The sequence below is a fragment of the Neltuma alba genome, unplaced genomic scaffold, assembly GCF_004799145.2.
Source record: "Neltuma alba isolate B1F8T4 unplaced genomic scaffold, ASM479914v2 tig00011375_pilon, whole genome shotgun sequence".
In the NCBI taxonomy this organism is placed as follows: Eukaryota; Viridiplantae; Streptophyta; class Magnoliopsida; order Fabales; family Fabaceae; genus Neltuma; species Neltuma alba.
The window spans coordinates 380,009-400,839 of record NW_021636069.1 but is presented as its reverse complement, the minus strand read 5'-3'; the positions used below and the strand labels follow the sequence as shown (position 1 = coordinate 400,839).

The window sequence follows — 20,831 nt, the reverse complement described above, 5'->3', positions numbered from 1 at the left end:
GACGATCCAGCTATGAGAATTAGTGAACCCCCTTTGATGCTTGCTTTTGTGTTCTCTTGAATCGAAGGTGTCATTGGTCATTGCAGAAGATGAGGAGTTGCTTCCATGGCTAGATCACCATGAATGGTGGCTTCCGTGGCTAAAATCGAGGGTGTGCTTGCCCCAGAAGATAAATAAGGAAAAGGCGGAGAGGATAGAGAGGACGGGTGGGAGGGAGTCGAAGGTGAAGTTCAGCATTAAACCCAGATCTCTGACAGTGATTGGTGATGATTTGGGTTTAACATCGACGATGAAGGAATTCGGCCGCCATCTATGACAGTGATTGGTGTTGAACCCAAAATGAGGTTCAACTCAGGTGGGCATTCAATAGTGGGATACGGGTGTAGGATCGATTTCAAGGTGGGCCGAGAGGAAGTAACCTCTCCCTCGCATGAGCTTGTGTAAATATAGCTTGATTCCTATTTTCTTCCATTGATGGTTCTAGGTTTTTTCTTTTATTTTGATTTTTGAGTTTGCTGATCTTGTAGATGATGTGTTCTTCGAAGATTATGGGTTTTGATTTCTCCTGTAATGCATGAGCTCTCTACCTCTCATTCAAGTGCTCAAGTTCATTTCTTGCTTTGCGCTTTAAATAATCTTTCATTGCTTCGGCTTTTGACGAAGAATGATTTTAATGTTTAATATTTGACTGTTGTTTTTAATGAGATTTAGGGGGTGTTTGGATAGAAACCAAACCATGGTTTCAGAAGTGCTTTTACGGATTACGAAGTAAATATGTGGAGGAGATTACCTCGTTTTGCTGAAAAGTGCTTCTGAAACCATGGTTTTGGGTCTCCCAAACACCCCCTTAGATGTTGGGTTATTGTCTTGCGTGATTCTTTTCCTCTAGTTTACTTTCTGGGTTGTGATAAACATTTAGAATAAAAGAGTGAAGGGGATTATGCAGATGTGGATTTTTTTTTTTAACTTTTAACTTTTCCATATCAGCTCTCATATCAAAGTTTTAGTCAAACTAACGGTTAACATAACAGAGATTAACGGTGAGGGTATTTTTGCTCTCATTTTGAAAGAGTATAGGTACTTTTACACCTCCGAAAAGGTTATAATAGTGGGTGTACTGCTGTCTGTCTCAAAAACTGTACAAAAGAGAAGATTATGATATTTAATTTATTTTCTTGTAATTATAGTTTCAAGGGCTTCTTTTTTTAGTTGGCTTCAATTTGCACAAAAGTTTGAAATGAATAAAATAATAAATATAGTATAAGAAATGACAAGTGTTGAAATTTTCATAAAAAGTTGTCATTATTTTCATATTTCACCGCCAAATAATAAAAGTAGTAAACTAAATAACAAGTTTGGTAAGTGAAATAACAAGCCTATGGTTGGGCTTCTAACGAAATTAAGTTTTACAAAAAATTGTCATTATTTTTATATTTCACTTTCAAATGATAAGGACGGTAAACCAAATAATAAAAATAGTAAGCGAAATAATAATTTTGTGATTGGTTTTTTTATAAAATTAAAAGCCTGTTTGGATTTATTTTTGTTTTTTGCTTTCAAAACAGTTTTAAAAAACTGTTTTTGAAAACAAATTTTAAGAACAAAAAAAAAACATGTTTGGTTGACTGTTTTTAAAAATAATTTTTAAAAACAATAAAATATAAAAACTTGTTTGGGTGATTAATTTTAAAAATTATTTTTAAAATCTACTTAAAAGTATAAAATTAATCACTTAATAACTTATTATAATATAAACTAATTTAATAAAGGTGGTAAAAAACTAATTTAATAAAAATCAAATAGAATGACAAATAAATAACACAAAATTTTCTATTAACTAAAAAAAAAATATTATAATTAAGAAAAAGCATATACATTCACTGTATATAAAATCAATCTATAATCATTATATATATAAAATCAATCAATTGTAAAATACAAAAAATGAATCAGGCGTATGGTTGAAAATTATACGAACTATGATTGTAATATAATAAAGGGAAAATAGCAAATAAAGGCCCCTTAATATGTGAAATTGCAATTTGGGACTCTCAATTTGGAAAATGACAAATAAAGACTCAGTCCCATATTGCAAATATGAAATCTTGGTGAAATGTCTGAAATGCCCCTCAACTAAGTTGTGATTTGGTCTACTGAAATTATCATTCGCTAAAGTGAACTTGTCATTTCCCATAGTCAACTTGTCATTTAGCATACCTTTAGCCAATTGTGAGTTGGTCTATTGAACTTGTCATTCGCTAAAGTGAACTTGTTATTTTTTATAGTCAACTTGTTACTTGGCCGAGGGACATGTCAGACATTTTCCTAAGATTTCATATTTGCAATATAAGACCCGGTCTTTATTTGTCATTTTCCAAATTTTGAGTCCCAAATCGTAATTTCACATATTGGGGTCTTTATTTGCCATTTTTCCTATAATAAAACAAAACGCATAAATTAATGTCAAATTATCAAATAAAGATAGTTCATATAAACTAACAATAAAACTAGCCCTAAAATAGTCCACATTAACACAAAATTACCACTAAACATAGTTCATCACTAAATATAAAACTGCAAGTAGTATATCTCTATAAGCTTTCCAACCATGCCTTCTTCCTCTCCATAGACAAAGCCATAAACAACTCCCTGTTAATGGAGAGAGTAAATTGTTTCATTGCCTTCACATAAATATCATTAGGGGTCCATCTCATTATGTACAGCAACACAATTAGTCGCAGAACAGCTAATAGATGATGGGGTCCCAATACTAGCTTCACACCTTGACCTCCACCTCTCAGCCTTAGCCGACGCTTGAATTACTTCTCCCATTTGCATAGACTTAGGTTCTTTCTTTTTCTTTCTCTCAGAGAATTCAATACTTCGCTTTCTACTATGTGTAACGCGCTCAACTGTGTTTGGGACAACGTCATCTTCATCTTTATCAAGGTTTACATGGACTCTAGAGTGAAAATACTCATTCTCAAGTTGAACCTCATCATCAAAATTTGGTGGATCTTGTGTAGATGCATAATAAAGTACACCTGTCGCGGTGCTTTTCTTAAAGAGTATGCCTAACAATCTATAATGCTCTACCCCATGCTTCTTAAATTGTGCAGCCTCAGGATGTACCTACTAGGGGTTTTCATGGGATGAGACGGGACAGGGATGATTCTATCCCAATCCTATCCTAAAAATTGGGACGGGATGATGGCCTTTTCGTCCCGTGTCCCGTCCCATCCCGTTGGTGTCCTGTCCCAATTAGGACTAGACGGGACAGGGACGTCCCGTATATTTTTTATTCAAAAACCAACTTTACATAAAATGTAAAAAATCCATGATAAAAATTATACAAAAAAATAGATAAAAACTGGCCAAAATTAGTAGTGATCGAAAATTAGTAAAAAAAAAATTTCCAATAATCTTAAAAGATACAAAATAAATAAACTCAACATGACCACTAATGCAATGAAATTGATTAATTAGGGATTTAGGTTACCTTTATACTTTCTTTTTAAGATAAAAATAAAATCATAAAAATTACATTATTATAATTTTATTAATATAATAATTTAAGTAAATTTATAAAATATAAAAAAGATAATAATTCGAGATGGGACAGGGACGAGACACCACTGTCCCACGTCCCGTCCTGCTTTTGTTCCATCCTAAAATTTTTTGAGACGAGACTGTCCCGTCCCAAAATGACTGGGACAGGGATGGGATAATGGGATAGGACATAATTAAACACCCCTAGTACCTACAAAATAAGCATTTCAATTTCAATGGAAATGAAGACATTTGGCTTCATAAACAACACACACTTACCAAATATAGTTACATACTGCAATATAGTTCTTCCAAACCTCCTCATTAGCAGTAATTGTGTTTGTTTCAGCATCTCAACCAAATCCAATGTATTGTATCAACTGAGAAAATTCTCTATGCTTTGCACGCAACCTATTGAACTTTTGCTTGATTTGACTCAAACTAAAGGGCATTGGTATTTTGCATTTAGCTTTTCTAAGATGCTTTTCCAAACTTTAGATGAAAATACACCATTGTTCATATTTCCTTTGGTTACCTCTTCAACCATAATATCAATGTAGTACTTAATAACATTCTTTGGCCAAAGTGAGTTTTCTAGCTCTATATTTCCACTGGCTGCCATCTACAATAGATAAAGAATCTTAGCAAAAGAATCATTTTTGTGAAAATACATAACAACATAAGAGCCATGTCTTATATTTCCTACAATAAATAGTTAAAACCCAGCACACATATTAAACATAAACTAATATAGTAGTTTGACCAACATACTTTGCAAATTAATCTATCATTCCAAAAAAAATCATTTGTTGATGTGTGTATCGTATGGAACAGAACTAATCATTTGCAAGTAACATCAAAGGTTATCATCCCTCCTACACACAAAGGCAAAAAAAATGCAAAGCGCTAACTTGAACACATGAAAATTTTAATAACCCGTACAATAAACAATGCAGGGTCAATAAACTAACCTGTTGAGTAGCTGGATGTTGATAAAAGAAAATATTTAAGTGAATACCTTCTGAACTAAAAATGGAGGAACCTGTGAAAATGAAGCACAGGACAAGAAAAATCAAAGCAAATGTATTTTCAGTCAAATAAAGCTGACTGAAAGGAAAGATAAGAAATACAAGAGTAAAATATATATGTACTTGTCATGAGAATTACATAAAACTCTAAACTAAATGCATGAAACGTGAAGTCCTCTATGGATTCATCATAGTCATGTACTTAGTGTGAGAAATTCACTTAGATTTATGCAAGAAACTAGAAATTTTGTGGGCAAAACTAATCCATTGCTGCAATAAGGACAAGGATGTTAAAAGAGGTTCCAATATCATGATTTGCTTTTAAAGTATTAAAAAAGTTCCTGAGGCTCTTCACTATCCCCAACTAGTGGGCAATCAAAGCTCACTTAACTTTCGTGTTTGCAACAGAGCACCCTTTAACCAAGCCTGCTCCGAAGGTAGGGAGGGATTTAAATCAATAATTTTACATGTAAAAAATCTCTAGCACTATCAATGACTCTATTAAAATTGAGGATTAAAGATTCTTCAAATAATACAATCTTGTTCTAAAGGCATTCATATTTAGACCTCAAATGCTACGTAAAAATCCATTAAATGATGTAGATCAAGTTTTAGATAAAAACCCACTAAAATAATCAGATAGGGAGAGAGTAGAGGCTAATGATTCACCAATTGAGGACTGAGGAGGGAAGATGAAAGAGATTGGAGACAACAAGCACCGAGAGGAGAAGACGGTGAGCACCAAGCAGAGAAGATGGCGAGCACTAAGCACCAAGACCAGATGGTGAGAAGAAGGCAAGCACAAGGGTGAGGAGTCGACGAGCAGTCCTGCCTTCCAATGGTCGTCGAGGAGCAAAGAAGAAGAGTCAAGCAAGGTCTCGATTTTTTAAGCCATTGAGTGGAGAGAAGTTTTCAATTGGGAAATAGAAAATCCAAAACAAAAAATTAAAAAAAAACAGCTAAAAGTTGTTTCTTGTTTTTAGTTTTTTAAAACAAATTGCTTTAAAAAAAAAAAGTTAACTGAAAATAAATTGCCAAACTAGATTTCCCATTTTTTGTTTTTAAAAATAAAAAAACTGTTTTCAGAATAGGTAAACAAACACGTCCTAAGTTTCGCAATTATTCCCATATTTTATTGCCAAATGATAAGAGTGGTAAGTCAAATGACAATAGTGGTAAGTGAAATAACAATTTTGTGATTGTGTTTCTCATGAAATTAAGTTTTATGAAAAGTTACAATTATTCCCACATGTCATTGCCAAGTGACAAAAATGATAAGCCAAATGACAATAGTCGTAAGCGAAATAACAATTCTGTGATTGGATTTCTCATGAAATTAAGTTTGATGAAAAGTTGTTATTATTCCCACATTTCACTACCAAATGACAAGAGTGGTAAGCCAAATAATAAATTTATATAGGAAATAACAAATTTATAATTAAAAATAACAAGTTTGTTAAGTTGTTGGGATTAACAAGTTGAATATCATGAATTGACAAGTTGTGTAGAAAATAATAAGTTTATAATTAGATATAACAATTTTGTTAAATAGTTGGAAATAACAAATTTAGTATGACAAATTGACAAGTTTTGTATAGGAAATAATAAGTTTATAATTAAAAAAACAAGTTTGGTAAGTTATGGGGATTAACAAGTTGAGTATGATAAATTGTCAAGTTTTGTATGGAAAATAATAAGTTTATAATTAGAAATAACAAGTTTGTTAAAGTAGTTGAGAATAACAAGTTGAGTATGATAAATTGACAGGTTATGTATAGAAAATATCAAGTTCACAATTGGAAATAACAAATTTGATAAGTTGTTGGGAATAATAAGTTGAGTGAGATGAATTGACAAGTTTTGTATAAGAAATAACAAGTTTATAATTGTAAATAACAAGTTTGATAAGTTGTTAGGAATAGTGAGTATGACTAATTCACAAGTTTTATATAAGAAATAATAAGTTTATTATTGGAAATAACAAGTTTATGTTTGAAAATAATTAGTTGATGATGGTGAAATAACAATTCTTCAAAAACCGTTAACATTAAGTTTATTTATTGAGGAAATTGACATCATATGTATATAGTCTGTAGTTATAACACTTGTATGGGAAATAACAACAATGTTATCACAAATAACAAAAAACCAGTATATGTTTGACAGCAGCTATTTTTTCCAATATTCGGTAATTTTTGTCATTCTTGATTCTTGTCATTTGATGAAATAACAAAAAGCTATTCAGTGGTGAATTTTCCTTTTGATTTCAACCCAGCTAGACCCTAGACATCTCTTTTAAATACCCAGCTCCTTCATGTTACTTTGAATTTTTGCAACCTCGCTCCACCAAATAGCTTCAGTATACATGTTAACAAGGACAATGTAATACCCACTGTTATTTGGCTCCAATTTTGTTAGATTTTGTACTGCAATATGAGAAATTTCTAAGTTTTTCTGAAGTTTACACCCATTCGACAAGGCATCTTGAATAATCTCTAAAGCATTTTCAACCAAGCTAGCCAAAACACACCATGCATCATTTTAGAGACATCCATTCGATCTGATTTAAAGCCACGATCTGTTATGCTTGACGGATGACCTGTTTGCTGCTACCTATCATCATTACTTTGCTAACTTGATGTTGCGGAAACTTAGGATACACAAGACAACATCCCCATATGGCTATCAAGGAAGATGGACTGAAGAAGCTTGAGTATTTGTCTCTTGTTTGTAAGCTTACAGAATCAAGTGGGTTGGGGGAGAAGAAGAAGGAAGAGGAAGGAGAGGAGAAGGAGGAAAGAAAAGGACTTAGAGAGGGAGAGGAAGAAGAGAACGAAAGAACACGATATTGGTTTAGATGAAAGAAAGAAAAAAGATGGGCATTTTTGTCTTTTTCCTAACATTTCATAATTTATATTTAAGACTCGGTCTTTGACTATAATTTTGTGAATTGAAGCACCTAAATTACAAATTTATATTTTTTAGGGTCTTTCTTCACAATTTTTCGAAAGTATAATTAGTTTTAAATTGATATCAATATCAATATTAATGAAATTGACTATGACCATGAAAATCATAGATTTAATTGGCATTATTTTTGCGCCATAATTATGCAAAATCTTTGCATTTAATTCATTGTTCTCTATTTTATTTAGTATCAGTTACTTATTTTATAATTATAATTATAATTATTTTTTAACCATTATCACATTAAAATCATATGATATAAAACACTACTATTTAATAGAGTTTATATCCTTTTTAGTTATTTATATATCTAAATTTATTTTTTCATTTATCATCCAAGTAAGTTTTAACTTTTGAAACTGACTTTTATAAAGATCAATCCAAATATAAATCACATTATACTAATTGACTTTTACTTCAATTCACGTTTGTAAAAGCAAGTTGGAATAAAAGTCAGTTTTACCACCACTAATCTAAACACATCCTAAAAGGTATGAGAATAAATTTATTTACAGAATTTTGCAAACAACTAATTGGTACATTCACTGATAGGGAAGGATTTATCCAATTTTACGTTTTAGATGAAAATGTTCTTTTCTTTTTTTGGCAAGCGACAAAATGCCATCACTAAGAGCGTTTTTCTTTTTTTTCTTGGGGACTGAATCGCTAAGAACATATCAGTTTCAAGTACATCCAGTAAAGAAAAAAGAACAGAACCTCAATTGTAAATTGGAAAATACAGATAAAGAAATGCAAGTCAGTTTCTTTTCTTTTTTTTTTTGGGGTATAAATGCAAGTCAATTGCACAGAATGAAAAAAGGAGAGCATCTTAATAGAGTCTTGCACTACTATATCCATGACTCTTGGGCCTAAGTTGTGATGATCGATAAATTGTTTCTCCACGCACCAGATGCTGAGACTTGTTAGTGGCAAATGTTGTTGATGAGACCAGTTCTTAAGCCATAAAAGGACTCTCCTCAAACATTCTATATAAAAGGAGGAATTGATGCGGTTCCTTTTCCTCCATTGCATAGTAAAGCAGACTTTGCCTTGATACAGTGGAATACCAAAGAAAGAAATACGAGTTCTGCATTTTGACTCGCGCAAGATAATTGACCAATTTTAAAAGGTATTAATTAATTAAGAAACCTGCATTATTAAACTTAGAGGAAGATTCCAAATTGTTGCCACTTGCATAAGAGAAAGCCATATCAGAGAAACAAAGCGAAGCCTTTATCTCTTGGATGATCTTTATCGGATCAACTGATATACCCTGATGAAGAACTAAATCCCGCTTGTGCCAGATAACAATCAGAAGAATTATAATATCTTTGGCATTAAGATGCTCATTATCTTCAAAAAGTTTCATCAGAATCAACTTCAACCATTCTCTAAAATCATTAAAAGATAAGAAATCTATTTGAATAGAGAAGGTACTATGCCAAATTGCTCTGGAGAATGGACAGGTAATGAACAAATGCTCCGACGTTTCTTCTTTAGAGCATCCAAATTGGCAGTTTCCTAAGGTTCTAATGTGATGATACCATAGTATCTCTATAGCTAGAAGGGCTTTATGAATGAGTTTCCATATGAAGAGCAACTGCTTATACAGGAGAGAAAGTGCCATAAAAGCTTCCAGAAGGATCTTCTAATGATTGATTTCCATACAAGTCCTGAGATAAGAGTTTGTATCCATCTTTGACAATGCATGTTCCCGATTGATTCCCTTTCCAAACCAAAGCATCAGAAAAGCTCATAAATGAGATAGGAGTGCTACAGATTAGGCTAGTAATGGAGTGATGGTAAAGATTAAATATTAAGGGCTTGTTCCAATTGACTGGCTACCATGGGCATCGAGTATGCATTAAAAGACCAAACACATGCTGATAAAGGGAAGGAGCATCTGATCTAACTTGCATAGGCCACCAAAGAGGGTGGTTAATAGGAATTCTTGTACCATCACCTATAGCCGAGCATAACTGTCTTGTAATCAATTCAGAATTTTTAGCTCTACCTTTCCAAACCCATGAGGAGTTGTGGGGAATTTGAATGAGCTGGGGAGAGGACAAATCAATATATTTTACTTGAAGAGTAGATGCTAGGACTGAACCCAACGGTGCAGATAAAACTCTCCATTACTGCTTTATGATAAGAGCTTTATTGAATAAACGAGTTGTGGATGTTATGTCCGAAGTTTGTCCGAAGTTACGTTGGCGAAAAAAAGCAGCCTAAAAGATTAGAAAATTAGATAACGTGTGTGTATGATAAAAGGTGTTGCTCTAGAAATCTCATATTGAGATTATTCCAAAATGCGCAGAAAAAAGAGATTTTAAAGCACTAAAATAAACTAACAAATGTTGAAAACACAAAAAAAAGTCAAACAAGTATAGAAAAATAGAAGATCAACAAAAACAAAAAAAAGTACTAAACACAGTATGAAAATAAAAATAAATAAACCGAAAGATATGATCTAAGTTTAAAAAAGAAGTTCTAATGTAGAAAATCCACTCTTAAGTCTGAAAGATTCATACAGAAACTTTTCAAATTCCAAATTCAAGTTTGATTACAAAATGAGATGTATTTAAAGAGATAAATTCGAAATTTGACTTAATTGCTAAGGAAACATAAAACCATATGCTCAAAATAATAAATGCTAACTTAGGGGGGGAAAATAACAACCCTGGCAAACAAAATTAAGGGATAGTGTATGCTTTCAAATAGATTTGAAAGATTATACATAGAATTTGAGGAGCATGGTTTTTTTACAAAGAAATAGGCTTTTAAAACTATTTAAATGCCTATATTTTAAATAATTTTTTAAAAGGGCTTTTGGCCTTTTGAAGGCTCAAACTTGAACATAAAAAAAGCCTACATATAAACTCTAACTTTATATCCTTGTTAAAAGCTCATGCCTATCTAGTTAAACCCTAACCTAGCTAATTTCCACCCCTACAACTAATTACTAATTTTTACCCAAATGCAGTTAATAAAATGTAACCAACTTATCAAGCCAACATGTGACTATTTAGACCCAAAGAGTCTTGCATGTAACATTTAGTCTAAGTTGATTAAATTGAAGTTTCTAGGCCAAAAACATGTTCAACATCTCCAGTTATAGCTCAATTTAAATTAATCATGCCTTCAACATTTTTATTCAAATTTGTTGATCCAATTATCATTTTCTTGGTCAAAGTCCCTTGCATTAGTTATTCAATACTTCCTTAATTCTTTCAGCTCTTACTCCTATGATTGGTCTACTTGGTATTTGTTAAGGATTACTTGTTGTTGAAGAGACAACTTGCTATTTTGAAGGGACATCACTTGAAGTTGAAGAAACAACTTGCTATTTTTGTTTTCTCATCACATGTTGTGCTATTCATAACTATATAGGCAAGTAGAGCCAGCATGATTTGTTGACAAGATGGGAGAATATGAATTAAACATAAGTGAAGGATTTCACTATAAACACAAGTTTTGGAGTAGAAAGTTTGACTAGAAACACATACAAAAAGTGCAAGTTATAATCTAGACAACTTGTCGAAACCAACTACTTGATCAAAGTATAGGAAAGATGTTAGCACACACATACACGTACGCAAACTTGCATGCGTGCACATGTATGCGCACACGCGCACATATATCATGATCAAATTTCAACTTGAATGTGTTGCACCATCATAATTCTACCAATTTCTAATGATGAAGAACAAAACTAAAATCTTTCAGCCAGTGAATGATTTCACTTTTAATTATAAATAAATAAATATCACATCTATCACATAGTGAAAGTTGTGCTTGGAATGAATAATTTGTGTACAAATATGAATTCATTCCAGCTGCGAATGAGTTCTAGTAGAGCATTCTGGTAAATACTTCTTATAATATAGTATTTCAATTTTTTATTTTTTACCATATACAGCATATCCATAAAAAGGCCAATTGCAAGAGAAGTGAAGAGATGTCATGCTCACATGGACCATAGCAGGGGGATATTTTGTGACACTCAAACATATTGATGATACCTAAACTTCACATATAATTTAAATAATCGTAGTGCGTTGACTGAAAAGCACTTTATGCATGAGGCTTAGGTGCATGAACACACTAATACCAGTAAAACAATCAATATCTAGTCATTAATCCTATCCTTGAGAATATTCACAACAAATAACACAAATATTCCACAAAACAACGAAGATATAGCCAGCATTAGCATGGAAAAATCATCTTTCATTCCTTTAATTTTCGTTAGCAAACTTTGTCTCGTTACTCCAAATTATAACATTTACATTAATTCCAAAGTCATCAATTTCATATACAAAGACCATAACCAGAGAACAAGGTAAACAACATCTAATGTAGTGTCAATTAGTCAGATTATTGAGGGACAAATCATGACATATGCATAACCAAAAAAATAATATCCAATAGTACCTAGTCTAATGATGGATTAACTAGATTACACAGTGAGCAAACCGATGACTTATTCCCACCTTATTAAAAAAGATCACTAGAGAAAGATATTTTGATTACAAAGTCTCAATTTGGATTAGTTAGCTGCTTCGATACTTGATATATAAGATATAGCAAAAAAAGTCAAATATCAAGTGTCCTAAAGAGTTATAAAAACTAGGGAGTAATAATGGATATAATGATAAAATTTGTGACGGGTTGCTTGGAAACTGTTAATGTACAAGGACCAACTTCAAAATTTAGTAAAAGCATAGGGCTAATAGTCCAATTTTTTCTATTAATATCGGAAAAGTTGAGTCTGGACCGAACCAATATTCCCACAACTATAACCAGCTATGTCTTATGGTTAACACCGTCCCTACCTTTTCGTCGACCAAAACCTAATCCTCTGAATATTATTGTTTGACGTGCAAGCTCTCTACTCTCACTGTCTCACTTCCACTTGCATTTGCTGCAGTAATTTTCTCCTCAACCATGGCTCTCGTAAGTCCTTCACATTTCTGCTTATGCTTCTAATTTGTTTTTCTTTGGTAATTGATGCTTTGTATGGCTTACTGTTTGATTGGAAAATTTAGTTCTTAAAATGAATCTTTTTTATTGTTTGATATTTTGCATTGAAGTTTTCAAAGCATGATAACTGATTTTTTTCCCTATTTGTGTTTGAGCAAATGATGCAACCCTAGTGGTTTTCTGAGGAAGTCTCCCCTGCCCCAAAGAACATTCCTATTCTGTCTTGATGATATCTTTAGCAGGTTATATAGTGTATAATCAATTATGCAATGTGTGTTCTTTTGCACTTGAATAGTCATGGGCGTTGCTTATTTGAATTCAGATGGAGGCTTGGGATCAAATTCATTATTGCTTTTGGATTATTCTTCTTAATGAGGGAATAAAAGATGAAATAAAAACTAAGTCTGATTAAGTATCAGCTTCTGTTTCATTTTACACTTTTGTCTCTCTCTTCTCATTTATTCAATCATGTTTTGCTTACTTGCTTTTGTAAAGGCTTCTTGGTTTTTCCCGAAGTAATTCTATCCCCAGTTAAAGCATTGTATGTGTGGAACAACTTAGGGTTTTGCTTTTACTGAAGTTATCAAAAAAATTACAGTGTGTTGCTTTTGAGTAGTTAATTTTTCTCCTCTAGTGATATAGGTTCTTCATGCGGGGCATACAAAAAAAATGCTTTCAAAGCACTCATTACTGCTGAGTACTATGGTGTCAAAGTTGAATTAGTGAAGAACTTTGAGATGGGTTTATCCAACAAGACTCGTGAATTTTTAAAGATGAACCCCATTGCACGATATGGTAGGGGCTGGTTTCATGTGCTTTGTGTTTCTATGTAATGATGTTTTGACTAGAATTTGATGGCATGGTCTTACCTATTTCAGTTACTCATTTGAAGGAAGATAATCCTCTTTATGGCTCAACCTTGATTGAATATGTAAGCAATGCAATTCTTAAAGTCTATTGATTGGCTAATTTAATCTCAATCACCAAATTTGCTTGCTCTAACAAATTGTCTAAATAACAAGAGAATCCTATTAATTTAACTTGGGGGTGTGCGGTTGAATGGTAGGGGCTTATCCTCCATTAACTAAGTGTTGACGGTTCGATCCTCACCTTGGGCATAGAAAGCTTTAAAACACCAAGCCAGCTGTCCTACTCATCAAGGTGCCCACAAGCCAGCGAAAGGATTAGTCACCGGATCCGCTGGTGGATACCCTAGGATACTCACCCAAAACAAAAAAGAGAATCGTATTAATTTATTTAGAGGTAATTGGTATGAGTTATAACTTCAGCTTGGCAGGCCTATATTGAGCAATGGATTGATTTTGCAACATTGGAGATAGATGCCAACATCTTGCGATGGTTTATACCTCGTGCTGGATTTTCTGTGTACCTTCCTCCGATCAAGATCTTTATTCTTTTACATTTTAGCTTTCCCAAAATAAAGTTATATATTGTGTAAGGGATGGAGACATATTTTATGTTTTTTGAATCTCGTGTTTTCCTGTTATCTTCTTAAAGGTAGAGGAAACAGCAATTTCTTCACTAAAGAGGGCACTAGATACTTTGAATATACATCTTGCTTCCAACACTTACCTTGACAGACATCATGTTATGATGGCTGATATCATTTTAACAGTAACTTAGTTTTCAGATTTACCCAAGTAATAACTAAGAAATTTACTTCTAAGTTCCCACATGTTGAGGGGTATTTTTAGACCGTGGTTAATCAGCCAAATTTCCAAAAGATTCTTAGTGAGGTGAAGCAAATTGAATCTGTCTTACCTGTTCAGGCTGTTAAAAATCTTCATAGCCAAAAGAGCTTGCCAAGCAGGAGGTGAAAGAGGAAGCCAAGGCTGACAAAGAAGTGAAAAAAGAAGCAGTAAAACCAAAAGCAGAAGAAATTGGTGAAGAGGCACCTAAGCCCAAGCTAAAGAATTCGCTTGATCTGCTACCTCCAAGCAAAATTATTTTGGATGAATGGAAGAGACTATACTCAAACACAAAGTCAGACTTCTAGGAAGTTACTATCAAGGGTATGTTATTTCAGTTGTGCAATAATTGCCTGCTAGTCAGGACTACAAGTTATACTTAGCTTACATGTTGCAACTTAACAATTATTTGAAATTTTTTGGCTTTGCTTTATTGGGTATGCAAGTTGAGATTTTATTTCTTATCCGCAAGGAATATACTACTTTTGTTATACACGAGCTGATTCGCCATTTCATTCTATCTAGTGAATTAGTCCAATTTCCTTTCATCCTTATATATTCTACAAACGGGTTTTCTGTGAGTGATTGGTTTGCCCTTCCTGATTGCTGACTTGGTTGTGTCATGGTTCTGAATCGTGGTCCACTGCAATCTGTGTATTGCAGCTGCTAGAATTCTATTGCAACAATGGCACAAAGGCATCAATTAGAACCAGGGGTAGTTGATTTCCACTACAAGGTGCTGCATTAGTGCAGTGTTGTGGCCACAACTTTGCAACACTATTCTGATACAGCTAGTATGGGAGTAAATACAAGATGAGAATGAACACATTAAAGGCAGTTAAAGAAATGATGGCGTATGGGTGGTAAAATTAAAATCTACTGAATTCAATTGATGCTTGGAAGGAGGTGCTCAAAAAGGTGAGAAAACACATTACGAAGTGGGATAAGTTAAAAAACTTAAGCAGTATTGAAAGGTTCCCCGGGGTTGTCTACGATAATGGTTACTTTTTCATAGAGATATTTATAAGAGTATAAATGATTATAAACTTAAGCAGTATTGAAAGGTACCCCGGGGCTGTCTACGATAAACACTTGAGTGGTTTTGTCCCCATTTCCCCCTCTTATCATAAGTTATGAGGATTTTGTCCTAAGTCATGTGTTTATAATCATTTATACTCTTATAAATATCTCTATGAAAAAGTAACCAATTTCTTAATTTTCAAAAAATTCTGTACTACACTGCTAGTTCAATTCTAATGTCTTGCTCATTTTGCAGGGTTCTGGGACGACATGTACGACGCTGAGGGGTACTCTCTCTGGTTCTGCAATTACAGATATAATGATGAGAATACCGTCTCATTTGTGACCTTAAATAAGGTGACTGGTTTTCTTCAACGGATAGATTTGGCACGTAAGTATGCTTTTGGGAAGATGTTGATTATTGGCTGGGAGCCACCCTTTAAAGTAAAGGGCTTGTGGCTGTTCTGAGGAAAAGAGATCCAACAATTCATACTTGATGAGTGCAATGACATGGTGAAACAACCTTGCTTAAATCCCTTTTTGTACCTATTTGAAAGTATTACAGTTCAAGCGATTGACAAAACAAGCCCATAAACTGAAAATTTGCATTTGGTTACGTAGGGTTACTATTCACTAGTTAATTTCAGATTTTCAATCTAATTTTGAAAATTCATAACTAGTTATAGAAAAATTATATTGAGGTGGTTCAAAATTATATTTGATGCTCTTTCAATTCTCTATAGGAAAAAAAATATAAATCTGTACTTAACCCTTGCCAAGTTCATACAATTTATTTCGTGAACTTTATTGTTTATTTGGTGAAAACTGTACTTTCTAAATTCTCTGCCTTAACTTTGATTAATCATAAATCTTAGTATATGTATCCATTTTAAGTAACTACAACTTGTTTAAAAGTCTAGGATGTGAACTTTAATGATACCAAATTTCATGGGCCGATTCGTTCATTTGCTTTCCTTCTACTCTGTCACTATTTCATGGCTCATTTAGGGATAACTTATCCCCCAATCTTGCATTAATAATTCATAATTAATTCTTTTCATGCATAATTTCATTCCATCAATCCATAGACCATTCCCATACATCATTATAGGCAATTATACATGCCATTATAATTATTTAACATCACATAACATTAGTGGCATGTTCATAACTATATTAGCATACAATTTACATAATGCAATATAATACATTTTCTCAATTCTTTCCTCTTTTTCTTGCTTCCACTTCATGATTTCTTCTCTCATACTCTTTGTACCTATTATGGTTGGTTAAGGGATAGTGAGATTCAGGATAATCTTAGTAGCAAATATTACCTTTCATGCATATAAGATAAATACAAGTGTATGATATGCTTGGTATCACATACTCCCATACTTTAAAATATCATATTCATATGCTCAATATTTCAAACACACATGGCCATAAATTAAACAAGAAATAGAGCAACATTTCATCAATCATGCTTTCATTCATCATCAAGTAACTTCAACACACAAGCATACAATAAGGTAAGTTCACTATCTTGTGTCTTTAAGTTTTCTCGTCTTCTTTGGCTCCCTTTTACTACCAACCTTGAGGTTACTTTTTTAACCTTTGCTATTCCTCTTTCTTGAAGTCTCATGGCCCTAAATGTATCAAAAAAAACATTGCCATTTATTTATTAGAGTCATGGTAACTAACAACATCAATACTTTGTTCTCTTTGAACCATATTAACTTCTAACTTTTGAGTTTGATTTCCAATCTTTCTAAAATTAATTGCACATGCCATTCCCCCATAATTCACCTCATTGAGGCCTCTAACATTACTTTTAGCCTACATTCATCTCTATTTCTCATTCCTAGGCCTTTAGACTTTACTAGAGTCTCTATCTTCCTCTTTTCTCAGTTCCAGAAAACTTTTGCTTGGCAATTTGGTCTTTGGGAATCCCTTTGTCTCTTTTGGGAACTTCTAAGACTCCTTGATAAATCCCTATTTTAATATATTATTTGATATTTGATATCTTTTTGGAGATATTTATCAATTAAAGTAGGATAAATTGCATTGATTGTGGATATTTTGAATTAAATACTGATTGCATGAAATTAGAAATTTAAAAGAAAATTTTATCATATTTTTATCTCCTTTTAAATAAATGATTTTGGGCTTTATGATAGTATCTCAATTTATCTTTTGCAAGCCTTAAAAAAAAATAAAGATAATAGGAAAGTTGAAAGGAAGAAGGAAAAAATAAAAAAAGGAAATTGGAGACACAAACAACTTGAATATCAAGGCATCAAATTATTATATTTTAATTGATTCATGAAAGAAAAGGCACCCTGGAATTCCAAAGACGCCGCCAATCCTCCTTCAAATTCGATTCATATATCCAATCCATCAATTGCCATATTCATACACGGCCTTCATATCCTCCTCAACGCCATATGCACACGTTTCCAACATCAATTCACAAATACGCAACCACACCATCTGATTTCAACCCCCTTCAACATCTTCCCTTCAATCCTCACCAGTAGCGGTGCGTCGTCCACCTCTTCCATAACCATCATCATCACCTTCGGCCTCTATTATTTCTCGTTCTTTCTGCAGAAATTTTCCACACCCACTCTCTCACCATAGCCTCCATGAATTCTCATTATTTCAAACATATTGTGGATTCTTCTAGAGCCATGAGAGGCTAATCCCATTGTCCTTCTTGGAGATGGAGGAGGAGCTTGAGCTTGGAGTTTCAACTAGGGGAGCATTTAGTTTTCTAATTAATTTTCTCTTGGACTTCATTAGATTTTTCCTGTGTTAGGAATATTCTTATTTGATTTGGAGATTGAGATTATGCATTATAATTTCTGTTAATTGAATTTTTGCAGTTTAACTTGAGTTGTATTACTTGGTATTTGAATTTATATATATTTCCTTTGTATTCATTAAAATTATTTTATCTAGGATGTTGTTGGATTTTATAATTAAGATGTATTGCAACTGAGTGTCTTCGTAAGCATTCTTTAAGAGGAAAACAAGTCTTATTAATTCAATTTAAATTCCACATCAAGTTATTTCTAAAGATGGCTTAATAATTTGATTACTACCTACCGTTTAGTATAATCAAATGTTAAGTTTACTTGACCCAAACCGTATATGGGATTGCTTTTTAACTTGGTGTGTTATTTTACTTCTATTTTTTTTATTAAGTAAGAATAGCTTCTTCTTTTTTTAAGAAGCATTCTCATCACTGATTTTCTAAAAATAATCCAAATTTGCATTTTTCATTTTCTTTTTATTAAAAATACAAAAAAAAAGTAGTTTAGAATTATTTCTTTATTTCATAATTAGTTTTATAAAAAGAAAAAAAATCCCTTTTCAAATCCTTTATTTTTAATGCTTTTGTCATTTAGTTAACTTAAAAACTAATAAAAGGCTCCTCAAGAGACACGACCCGACTTGTACTTTACTGTGTAATTTGGTTTTTTTTTATTTAACCCAAGGTGACTAAAAATGTTCAAATCACTCCTACCACAAGGGGTCTAGTAGTCTGCTCTTTTTAGGCTAATGATACTTCTAGGCCTAAAATTCGTGATGTTACAAATGGAGTTCACTACAAAAAAAATTGACTTTCAACGGTGACAAAAAGTCGCCGCGGAAAAATCGTTGCCGTAGTGACCGTGATTGAAAACTTTTAGTGGCGATAAAAAAAGTCGCTGCTAAAAAATACTTTCAACGGCGACTTTTAGAAGTTTTAGCGGCAACATTTGTCGCTACTAAAAGCTTGTTTCGGCGGCAATTTTATTGTCGCCGCTAAAAGAACTTTTGGCGGTGACAAAGTATCACCGCCAAAAGTGACTTTTAGCGACGACAATAAAATCGCCGCTGAAAGTGGCTTTCAGCGGTGACTTTTTTGTCGCCGCTGAAAGTGATGCTTAAGAAAAATTAGCTTTACTAACGCCACATCATCACCATCGATGCCACGTCATCACCGGCCGCCTCCACCTCATCTCTGCTAGTCGCCACATCATCACTGATCGGATGCCACATCACCACTAGCCACCTCCATGTCATCGTCGACTGCCTCTACGTCATTGCCACATCACCACTCTCATGCCACGTCACCCCTCCCTGCCACATCACCGCCCAAATATTTTCATCTTAAATGTGTCTTCTTCAGGGTTTGAACTTGTGACCACCTCCTTTCGTGTCCAATCGTCTTGCCGTTGAGTTAGATTGAATTTGTTTATTATTATTGTAAAATAAATATATTATTGGATTATATTTTCAGCGGCGACATTAGAAAGTCGCCGCTGAAAGTCAGACCTTCAATGGCGACACTAATAGTCGCCGATGAAAGTCTACCTTCAGCAGCGACTTTTTATTGTTGCCGCTGAAAGTCCACTTTCTACGATGACTTTTTTTGTCACCACCAAAAGTCGTTACTTAAACTCTATTTTTTTGTAGTGGTTGTATTAGTGGACGAAAGTTGATATCATTGATGAAGCTCAAAAGGAACGTGTCAATCAGATGATTGAAGACCACGAACCTTTTGAAGGTGAAACTTTATTGGATGCCAAGTGCTTCAAATAATGCTACACTTGCACGAATGTTGATTTTTTTTTTTTGAAGATCATGAAAATTGATATTGTTATTAATATGCTTGTGTTAGGATGTTTCACTTCCAATTAGCTTTTGTCTATTTTGTTTTGTATTTTAAGTTGTTATTAAACTTACAAATGTAGTTACTTAATGATACTTTTGAATTAAGATCATCCCATGATGCTGACTTACTATAACGATGAGTATGTTTTGAATATGATGTGAAGGACACTTGGTTACAAAGGCCATTTCACTGGGGAGAGAGTTTATCACAAAGATACAAGTTTCGCTTGTTATGCACTTTTATTATTTTAATTTTTCCGTTGACAGGGTAATTACAAGATATACTTTTCTTTGATTATGTAACAAAAATGGAATGTGGTTTATATACATGTTTGGGTTAACATAAAATTAGATGAGAATAACATTGATTTTCCACGTTTGGTTGAGATAGAACTAGCCAGCGATCTAAAAATATTAAATTATGTTGGGTGGAATAAATGGCTTCAATTCTTTTATAACTTATGTCAAAAATATATTCATTATTATGATGGGATAATTATAATAAATTAGAGAAATAGTGTTTCAAGTATTGAGGAATTTCAATGAAATTAATAATTAAAGTGCATTCACCTAAATGGCCTAATTTTTTTTTGGTAGGTACAGAAAAGTATTCTCCTATTGAAGGCAATCATGTCCAAAATACTGTCTGGCATTAAATGGGGGCACTTCTCCTAATGGAGATTCAAACTTTGATTTATCACGTTGTGGAGAATTAACCCCTCTCGCTAGACCTAATTCCTATTGGTCAAATCCTAATAACTCTCTAAAGAAAATCTTACTTTGCCATAAGGGTATGAATAATCTAAGGCAGACTTTGACTGAGAGCTCGTAACATCCATAGGCTTAAAGCTTGAGCCTCTATACAACCTTTTTTTTTTTTGTGGTTTAGGTTTAAGCTTGAGAGAGATATGAC

At 33.2% G+C, this 20,831-nt stretch overlaps 1 protein-coding gene and 1 pseudogene across 1 annotated transcript in view; both read left to right on the top strand.

Annotated features, from left to right (window-relative positions):
• LOC114712583 (uncharacterized) overlaps window positions 1-8,202 on the top strand; it is a 61,264-nt gene extending 53,062 nt beyond the window's left edge. The window contains exon 8 of the mRNA XM_028897130.1: window positions 8,183-8,202. The gene's annotated coding sequence lies outside the window, so the exon portion shown is untranslated. The remainder of the gene's footprint in view (window positions 1-8,182) is intronic.
• A 4,289-nt stretch (window positions 8,203-12,491) lies between these two features.
• Window positions 12,492-19,846, top strand: LOC114712569 (elongation factor 1-gamma-like; annotated as a pseudogene).
• Window positions 19,847-20,831: the final 985 nt, after the last annotated feature.